The following is a 10463-nucleotide window of genomic DNA, read 5'->3' on the forward strand; positions in this document are numbered from 1 at the left end:
GGCGGCTGCATATTATGAAAGTAGTCTTTTTGTACAGTGTGTGACGTAGGAGAGGTATGACAGAATGATAGGTTTACCTTGCTATCAGCTGCCATATAGTACTTCAGTAGCGTATGTAAATGAAAGATGTGGCAGTTAAATTTGTGACCGAATCCTAGAAAGTGATAAATGCTGGACTACTGAATATTATTAGAAGTTAAACATACTAGTATTGGCATCTTGTCAAACCTCACTTTGCACAAATTTGCAATGACATTTATCAGATGAGTGTCAGAGCACACAACTTTCGTGGTAAAAATCCACAATAGAAAGCTTCTTCACTCTCAAGTATCAAAAACTCAGTATTGAGATTGGACCTATTTCTTGTGGAAAACTGGATGTTTCATAATCCAAATAGGTGCTTTATTTTGGGATGATGGTAGTGTAATTTGCGACAGTTTTTTTATATTCATATCTAGTTCCATTTCCTCGCTGTGATTAGTGCGACCTACATTTTGCTTCCATTCTTCAGCATGAAATTGAATGTTTAATGCTGACTGATTTGAGATGGGCCATTTTAGTAACAGTGTACAGAAATAGGCAAAAATGATGACTTTGGTTCAGTAACACATCACAGCAAGTAGACATTTAACCCAGTTATGGATTGTCACATTTTTTTCCATTGCTATCCATGGAAGCGTGCGATAGTGGGAGAATGTAATCTGCAGTTCCCTTAAGTTACCTGACATGTCTTTCGAGGAAACTACTATTTTCACTCCATTTGGGATAAATTACAAATGTTTAGAAACAAAAAGCAGTTGAGACACAACAGCATTGTTGTTAATAGCTTTTTGTGAAGATGTAGCCCAACCGTTAACAGAACTATTGCAGTAAAAGTAATTTATTTTATTATTCTGTTATTAAAGTTATATTTGAAACATTTCATGTATGAAACAATATGCTGTGGATGAGATAATGTGTTGGAAAGAACTAGTCAGAATATGCTTTCACATATCAGTGCTCAAATTGTCAATGTTTCCATTTAAAGTGAACTTTGTGGTATTGATGTTGTTTTGTGTTGGGATAAATACATTTAAATATAGGTGAGGAAATCAAGTGTGCTGTAATAGAGGTTTTTAAAATTCCAGCATTGCCATAGCAGTTCCGTGTTTGAGCTTTCATGCTCCTGGATTTGAAGGTACCTACATTTTCATATTGCCCGTATAGCAGTTCTAAATTTTTCTTGTGTGTAATGTCTTGCCATTTTAGTAATGTACAGTTTTTCAGTTTTGTCTTCAATTGTTCATGTTTATTTGTGTTTTAAATTATGATTTAGTAATTTGTCCGAGATCTTGTCATTAGTCACTAGCATTTATTTTTATCGTCATCTCATTTTGCATGTTTACGTGGATTACATTGTTTACTGCAACTTTATGATGAACTGATGCTATAACAGGTTTGAAAGGAACATAGGACATTAAGTAGAAACATATCTGTAACAGGACTGTGATAATATAATTTCATCTACAATAAGAAGGAACAGTGATTCTGTACTGTGATAAAGAAGTGTTACCTTTCAGAGCTGACTAGTGAGCATCGTAATTTCCTTACTAAAAATCTGTATTTTAGTGGCAATAGTATTACTTTCAGTACAGTATTATTCATGTCATAGTCGTCACATAAATTTAATTTTTTAAAAAGTTCATATCATCTATTGGTGCTCCAAGATTTACCAGAAAAAAATGCCTGAAATCATAAAGGTGCTCAGGACATGTTCAGGACATCTATTAAACTGTGACTTTTTGATGCATTCTGTGGTATTTTGTTGTAGAAGCATATGAAAGTAGTATTGCGAGAATATATCAGAAATAATGTGGATTACTCAGATTATTGTTTTACAAACACAATTTTACAGATATATTTTTCACTTGTCATATATGCAACGTTTTCCAATCCATAATTTTAATGTGTGAATAGCATAAATTGCATTTTATGTGTTTCTGACTTTTGTACTGACTTTTATATGTATAAAAAAATTAATTAAATTAGAAAATATATGTTGAAATATTTATGGAACTTGGATATTTTCTTATTACCTATTATGAAGTAGGAAGTCTTGCTGTATTTTTCAGCAAGACATAGTTTCTAATTTGCCTCTACATCGATGTCTTCTTGTTCTCCAGTAGTATAAGGGATGGTAGTTGGATGGGGCTTCAGAAAGTAAGCTACACATGTCATCCGGCATTAAGACCATTGAGTAACTAGCTTTGTCGGAGGAGAGTACATCTTTTGGGTTTCCTACAGCCATAGTGTTGCAATGCGGATAACAGTGCATCACAGTGTGGGAAACTGGTACAGCAGCTGGAAACATACTCCGAAGTTAAAGTATGTAGGACAGAAATACTCTTTTAGGCAAAATGTGTAAATTGTGAACAAATTCTCTGTGAAATTCTGGTAATATACGGGCCAGATACAATGTTGCATCCAGCCATAGTGAAATGGTGCCAACAATTTGGCCAACGCTGCACATATGTGGTTTAGGTTTGGCTGGGAAGGAAGATCATCTTCATCGACCATAGGTGACAATGTGCAGGCTATAAAGAAAATGATTCACAGTGATTTTTAGAGACTGGAGGACTATGTTAAAAAATAGTGTCATGTTCCTGTGCCACTTGGAAGTGTGGGGCAACATTCAATAAAAGTTGCATGGCCTACCATAAAAATGTGTAACTTTTTCAAATCATCTTGTTTGTGGATAGTCCATAAGCATTGGGACTTCTTCCTGTGTAATGCCTGAAATGCCTGGCTCACCAGCATGCGATTCGTTCTTTTGAAGAAACATTGTGGTGCTTTTGTAACAAGATCCACGTGTTAACAGTTACATATTATTCTCCTGCCAAGTCTGTAGGTGGACTCGTATTTGAAATTTGTGCCCACAGGCGAAGCACGGGGGCTTGTAATTAATGTATGTGGCAGTAAAAACAGAAGAATAGCAATCGCTGTGAGCTAGCGAAACGCCATGGTCTAGGTGTAGCATCTATGGTTAGTAATCCACATGTCCTAGATCCCTGGTTTGAACACTGTCACTGCTTAAATTTTGAATACAAATCATCTTACAATGATGGCCGAAGACTTCCGGCATAGGATGTAACCCTCATTCAGCCAACGGCCTTATCAAGGAGTGCGAAGGAGCGGACCTGTGGTACAGAGCCGAGTAGAATATAAATCAGAGACTCTGATGGTTCTGCAACCATGTAGGCTGCAGATTCCTTGACTTGCACCATAGGGTGGTGGGATTTTGGGTTCCACTACATAAGTCAGGAGCCCGTTAAACACAGTAACCAGCTACACGGGTGGTGTGGACTGGGTGTTTTTTAAGTTTGAGGGTATCAGGAAAACACAAAAAGGGCTTCAGTCTCAAAAGTGTGCAGACCGAACACAGGAAGCATGTAGAACCATCAAGGTAACAGTGGTAAATTGTTGTACCTATGTTAGGAAAGTACTAGAGTTCCAAACATTAATGGAAGGACTGATTGTCAGATTGTTTGGGCACTGAAAGCTATCTAAAGCCGGAGATAAGCCAAAATTTTTGCAATGGGCCCAACGATGTCCAGAAAGGACAGGCTAAAATGCAGTTGGTGATGGGTGTTTGTTGCTGTTGGGAGTTTATCTTTTAGTGGAATTGACGTAGATAGTTCCTCTGAGTTAGAATGAGTGGAGGTCATTTTTGGCAACCTGAATAAAATAATAATTGGATCCTTTTATCAACCTCCCAACTCAGATGATACAATTGTTGAAAGCTTCAAAGAAGAATTGAGTCTAATTTCAAATATGTACCCGACCCATACAATTATACGAAATTCCTGTGCCTGTGTTATTCCGAATTATGATGCAGTGTCCCTTCGGACATGCATGCATATCATATTTATCTCCCAACAATGGATGAACGAATACAGGTTGAAGGCACATTGTTGATGACAGATGGAAGTTTGGGTCCCGCCATGAGTTGAATAGGTCACACCAATATTCAGGATGGGTAATAGGAATAATTTGCACTAAATTACAGGTCCATATCATTGTCAATATGCAGCAGGATTTTGGAACATACATTGTGTTCTAACATTATGAATTACCTCGAAGAGAGTGGTCTTTTGATGCATTATCACCATAGATTTAGAAAACATTGTTCTTGTAAAACACAACTAGATCTTTACTCACATGAAGTGTTGACTGCTATCGACAAGGGATTTCAAATTGATCCCACATTTCTAGATTTCCAGAAGGCTTTTGACACTGTACCTCCCCAGCAGCTTGTAATCAAATTGTGTGCTAATGAATAGGGACAGAAAAAAATCGTTTAAACGATAATGTGACGAATAACGCGCATTTCGTCGTTAAGGAAATAACGCAAATTCAGCAGTTTTTAAGGAAGTACCGCAAATTTGGCGGTTTTTAGGGAAGTAACGCAAAATGGGCGTTTTTCAACAAAATTTATCTGTGTTCTTGTAAGAAGTGTCGTTAACCTAATGTTGTCAGTGACACATTTAATGTTGAAATGTTTCATGTTCAACAGTCAATCTACTTTTTGGAGTCGTGACATCACTAGTGACCTCTCGACTATCGACTTTTGCGAGCGCGTGCGAACGACTACTTTGTGAATTTCGATTATTTATTTCTTTTGTTGTGTATGTTCCACAGCATGCCGTTTCAAACCAATTGCACAGTGAAAATCTGTCACAAACGCGTCACCCTGCTCATTAAATGGCGAACGCAGTAAATATATAAGGCTTAAAGAAATGTGATCATTGAGACTTGAGACAGTAGCCGAATGACTAAGCCATAACCTAAAGGATAGTTTCGTGGTTTACGATACGAACAGATGTAGGTTTGTGTCCACTGCATGCTAATATGTATTTTTTTTTTCATCATAGCATTGTCAACACAGTCCGGGTCTTTTGTTATGAATGTAATGCAAGTATTTGGAAGGAGGTGGGCGCGAACACTGTCAACACCGTCCTCAATTATTGAGCTTACGACTCTACCACTTTTTATGGTAAAAGTAAAGGAAACTATAATAAAAGTATGTTCTGCAATAAATGACGTTAACATTTCCGTCTGATTAGAAATCGAAGAATGAAATATGTGGGTGTTTATTTCCAAATATGTGATGAGTTCTGAATGATTGGTGGAGGCAGGTATCTTACAGAACAGCATTAATTTCTGCGATTGAAACGAGCAGCTATAAAATTCACCTTCTTGAATTTCCAGCACGCTGGATTAATAACAGGACAGCAACTTGTGGTAACCAGTTTGACGTAGAAAACAGCCAAAGTTGCAAAATTCAGTTACTTTCGTTTAATTGGTAACCGGTTTCACGTAGTCGGACCCATTCTCAAATCATCCAAAAGAAGAAAAAGGTGTACTCCGTGGTAGCACGCACACCACGTTGATAATGTACATGCTTGTGTTTAAGCCCTTAGTCAAGTTTACTGAGACTATTCATTGGCAGGAACAACTGTTTTACGTATGGTCACTTCAAGACCTTGCAAATAAACAATATTGTACGCAATATCAATAGCATTATTGTATTCAAGGCTGAGTGCGTATTTTTCTGTGTGTATTAACTTAGGTCAATATCAGTTAATATCGATACAATTGTTTTCAAATTCGTAGAAATAAGGTTCGTCTAAGCAGTTACCAGACGGCTTGCCGCGTAAGCGCAGTGCTGAAGTCGCGTATAAGCAGAGTCTACTCCTGCTTCTGGCTACATGCAGTGAGGCTGTTTGGTGCATAATCAGTGAGAGAAAGCCAGAAAGTACACGGAAAAATTTTTCTGACGCTGCCAAATTCGGTCATGCGCATAGCTGCCTGAGTTAGAGTGGGGGTACACTTCACTTGACTCGTGTTTCGATTGTGGCGCGTTTTTCAACCGTTTCGAAGCTATTGCCGTTCCCGTGTTCAGATACTCATTTTTATCGTCTGCTGTTTTTTTTGTTTTTTCATAGTATTCTTATTCTACACTCCGCGACGAACAGGTGTGTTCTGTGAAAACGCCGAAGCCTGAAGTAACCGCTGATGAAAGGGTGCGAGAATTTGAAATCTATGGTTTATATGCTCGCGATAGGTTAGGTGTTTTGTAAATTCTGCAATATCAGACTTTTACGGGTGCGTAGACTCTATAGTGAAACATGTGCAGACCAAAAAACAAGGGCAACAAGTTGAAGCAGACCAGTTTGCCAATAAAGTGGCAGTCTACAATGAGCAGCAGCTTTGAAGAAGAACGATTGTGAATATCTGGCCCAAAGGACTATGGAAACATAAAAAATGTTTCCATAGTCCCTTAAGCCAGAATTAACGAGCACTACGTTCTCATTTAAATATATGGCCGAAAGACTTAGCCTACAGGAATTGTGAAACGAACCCTATCGTTCAGGACCGTGTGCCACAAAGGGCGCAGATTCACAACGATGTGGGGAAACGCACAGGCGTCTATTGTCTACTGAGGCCTAAGCAGCCTGTGCGAGTGAGACAGACAAGAACCTGTCATAGGGAAAACCAGTAGAAGGCGTTTGTGGTCAGAGAGACGTAGCAGTGTTAAATATGGCAGTCTAAGATTGGCCATAAAGGAAAAAAAATTATGGAACTATTTAATTATGTATTAATGCAGGGAATGAAGCCACAGTAATTGTAATCTGCCGTCCTTCACAAATTTTCATGGTGATCCCAAAAAAACTTGAATATTGATGATACCTGTAATAGTTTAGGATTTACTGTTAAAGTGAAATTCACAACTTTTGGAACAAAGACCTGAATGCTAAAATCTGAACGCTTTAGTCGATCTTAACGATCGACATTTCATGTAGAAGCGCATCATTAAAATGACAAACGTTGTAAATATCAACTCTGTAACTTCATTTATTTAAAAGTATAGTAAATTTAAATTATCAGTAATTTCAGTTAAGCATCAGATCATTTCCTCCACACTAAACACATTGAACGATGACAGCATGACACCTTATTGAATCATTAGGTAATAGAATATTTGTTGTAAAGTTAAGTGCATAGTAGTTATTTTTGTTCTTTATTTATTTATCGGAAAGCACATTGGTGCAAGGCTACTGGCTATGGCATTCAAAGCTAAGAAGGAAATTATATTGGTTTTATGTAAAAGAAAACGTTTATTATGTAATGGGTATTATTGTTACTTTATTTAGAGCGTGAAATTGGTCAAGCTTTGACTATTTAAATATGTTAAAATGTAAAATAATGTAAGCTGTAGCTATTCAGATGGACGGCTTCAGGGAAGGAAACTGCCCTAGTCAGTTGAGCGAGGACGTTCGGCGCGCGGGAAAACGCGGCCGCGGAAGGGCAGAGGGACACTGCTGGTGCAGACGCGAAAGCAGTTCGGCTGGAGACACCAAGGATTGGATTAGATTAGATTAGTACTTGTTCCACAGATCATGAATACAACACTTCGTAATGATGTGGAACGTGCCAGGTTAATAAAAGGTGTCTGAACAAGATATTACATTACACAAAATATTACATGACCCTTAATACTTTTAATATTTCTTTTCTTTTTTTTTTTGTTTTGGTGGAGGCTGGGGAAATTACCCACTTACTATATCCAAAAATTCAACTATATGGCTATCTGTCAGACTTTTGATGCTATTAGGTAAGTGACCAAAGACTTTTGTGGCAGCATAATTTACTCCCCTTCTGAGCCACAATTAGATTTAACCTTGAGTAGTGAAGATCAATCTTTCTCCTAGTGTTGTAGCCATGTACACTGCTACTACTTTTGAATTCGTTCGGATTGTTAATAATAAATTTCATAAGTGAATATATATATTGTGAGACTACAGTGAAGATCTCGAGCTCCTTAAATAAGTGTCTGCAGGATGATCTTGGATGAGCTCCATCAATTATTCTGATTGTGCAATGAACACTCTTTTACTCAAAGATGAGTTACCCCAGAATATGATGCCATACGAAAGCAGAGAATGAAAATAGGCGTGGTAAGCCAATTTTCTGAAATGTATATCGCCAAAATTTGCAATGACCCTAATACACTAGTGGCTATTAAATTTGCTACACCACGAAGATGACGTGTTACACACGCGAAATTTAACAGACAGGAAGAAGATGCTGTAATATGCAAATGATTAGCTTTTCAGAGCATTCACACAAGGCTGGGCGCCGGTGGTGACACCTACAACGTGCTGACATGAGGAAAGTTTCCAACCGATTGCTCATACACAAACAGCAGTTGACCGGCGTTGCCTGGTGAAACGTTGTTGTGATGCCTCTTGTAAGAAGGAGATATGCGTACCACCACGTTTCCGACTTTGATAAAGATCGGATTGTAGCCTATCGCGATTGCGGTTTATCGTATCGCGACATTGCTGCTTGCGTTGGTCGAGATCCAATGACAGTTAGCAGAATATGGAATCGGTGGGTTCAGGAGGGTAATACGGAACGCTGGATCCCAACAGCCTCGTATCACAAGCAGTCGAGATGACAGGCATCTATCAGCTCGGAGACCATGGCTGCGGTTACCCTTGACGCTGCATCACAGACTGCGATGGTGTACTCAACGACGAATCTGGGTGCACGAATGGCAAAACGTCTTTTTTTTCGAATGAATCCAGGTTCTGTTTACAGCATCATTGGTTGGTTGTTTCGGGGAAGGACACCAGACAGTGAGGTCATTGGTCTCATTGGATTAGGGAAGGACGGGGAAGGAAGTCGGTCGTGCCCTTTGAAAGGAACCATCCCGGCATTTGCCTGGAGCGAGTTAGGGAAATCACGGAAAACCTAAATCAGGATGGCGGGACGCGGGATTGAACCGTCGTCCTCCCGCATGCGAGTCCAGTGTCTAACCACTGCGCCACCTCACTCGGTTACAGCATCATGATGGTCGCCTCCGTGTTTGGCGAAATCACGGTGAACGCGCATTGGAAGCGTGAATTCGTCATCGCAATACTGGCGTATCACCCGGCGTGATGGTATGGGTTGCCATTGGTTACACGTCTCGGTCATCTCTTGTTCGCATTGACGGCACTTTGAACACTGGACGTTACATTTCAGATGTGTTACGACCCGTGGCTCTACCCTTCATTCGATCCCTGCGAAACCCTACATTTGAGCAGGATAATGGACGACCGCACGTTGCAGGTCCTGTACGGGCCTTTCTGGATACAGAATATGTTCGACTGCTGCCCTGGCCAAATGGTTCAAATGGCTCTGAGCACTATGGGACTTAACTTCTGAGGTTATCAGTTCCCTAGAACTTAGAACTACTTAAACCTAACTAACCTAAGGACATCACACACATCCATTCCCGAGGCAGGATTCGAACCTGCGACTGTAGCGGTCGCGCAGTTCCAGACTGTAGCGCCTAGAACCGCTCAGCCACTCCGGCCAGGGCCAGCACATTCTCCAGAACTCTCACCAATTGAAAACGTCTGGTCAACTGGCTCGTCACAAAACGCAGTCACTACTCTTGATGAACTGTGGTACCGTGTTGAAGCAGCATGGGCAGCTGTACCTGTACACGCCATCCAAGCTCTGTCTGACTCAATGTACGGGCGCATCAAGACCGTTATTATGGCCAGAGGTGGTAGTTCTGGGTACTGATTTTTCAGGATCTATGCACCCAAATGGCGTGAAAATGTAATCACATGTCAGTTCTAGTATAATATATTTGTCCAATGAATACCCGTTTATCATCTGCATTTCTTCTTGGTGTAGCAATTTTAATGGCAGTAGTGTAGCATAAGTAGCTGAACTCAAACTTTTAAGCAGATCTTCAGTGTGTATTTTCCAGTTCAACCCCTCATCAATGCATACACCTAGAAATTTTGAATATTCTACCTTAGCTACCGATTTCTGATCGAAGTCTATATTTATTAATGGTGTCATTCCATTTACTGTGTGGAACTTTATGTACTGTGTTTTGTCAAAGTTTAATGAGAGCCCATTTGCAGAGAACCACTTAATGATTTTCTGAAAAACATCGTTTACAATTTCACCAGTTAATTCTTGTCTGTTGGCTGTGATAACTACACTTGTGTCATCAGCAAAAAGTACCAGCTTTGCATCTTCGTGAATATAGAATGGCAACTCATTAATATATATTAAGAACAGCAGAGGACCCAAGACCAAACCTTGTGGCACCCCATTCTTGATTGTTCCCCAATTTGAGAAATCACAAGTTTTTTGCATATTATGTGAACTGCTGATTTCAACTTTCTGCACTCTTCCAGTTAGGTATGATTTAAACCATTTGAGCACTGTCCCATTCATACCCAAATTTGGGAGGACGATGGTTCAATCCCGCGTCCGGCCATCATGAATTAGGTTTTCCGAAATTTCCCTAAATCGCTCCAGGCAAATACCAGGATGGTTCCTTTGAAAGGGCACGGCCGACTTCCTTCCCCGTCCTTCCCTAATTCGATGAGACCGATGACCTCACTGTCTGG

Source organism: Schistocerca cancellata, chromosome 9 (genome assembly GCF_023864275.1).
Source record: "Schistocerca cancellata isolate TAMUIC-IGC-003103 chromosome 9, iqSchCanc2.1, whole genome shotgun sequence".
In the NCBI taxonomy this organism is placed as follows: Eukaryota; Metazoa; Arthropoda; class Insecta; order Orthoptera; family Acrididae; genus Schistocerca; species Schistocerca cancellata.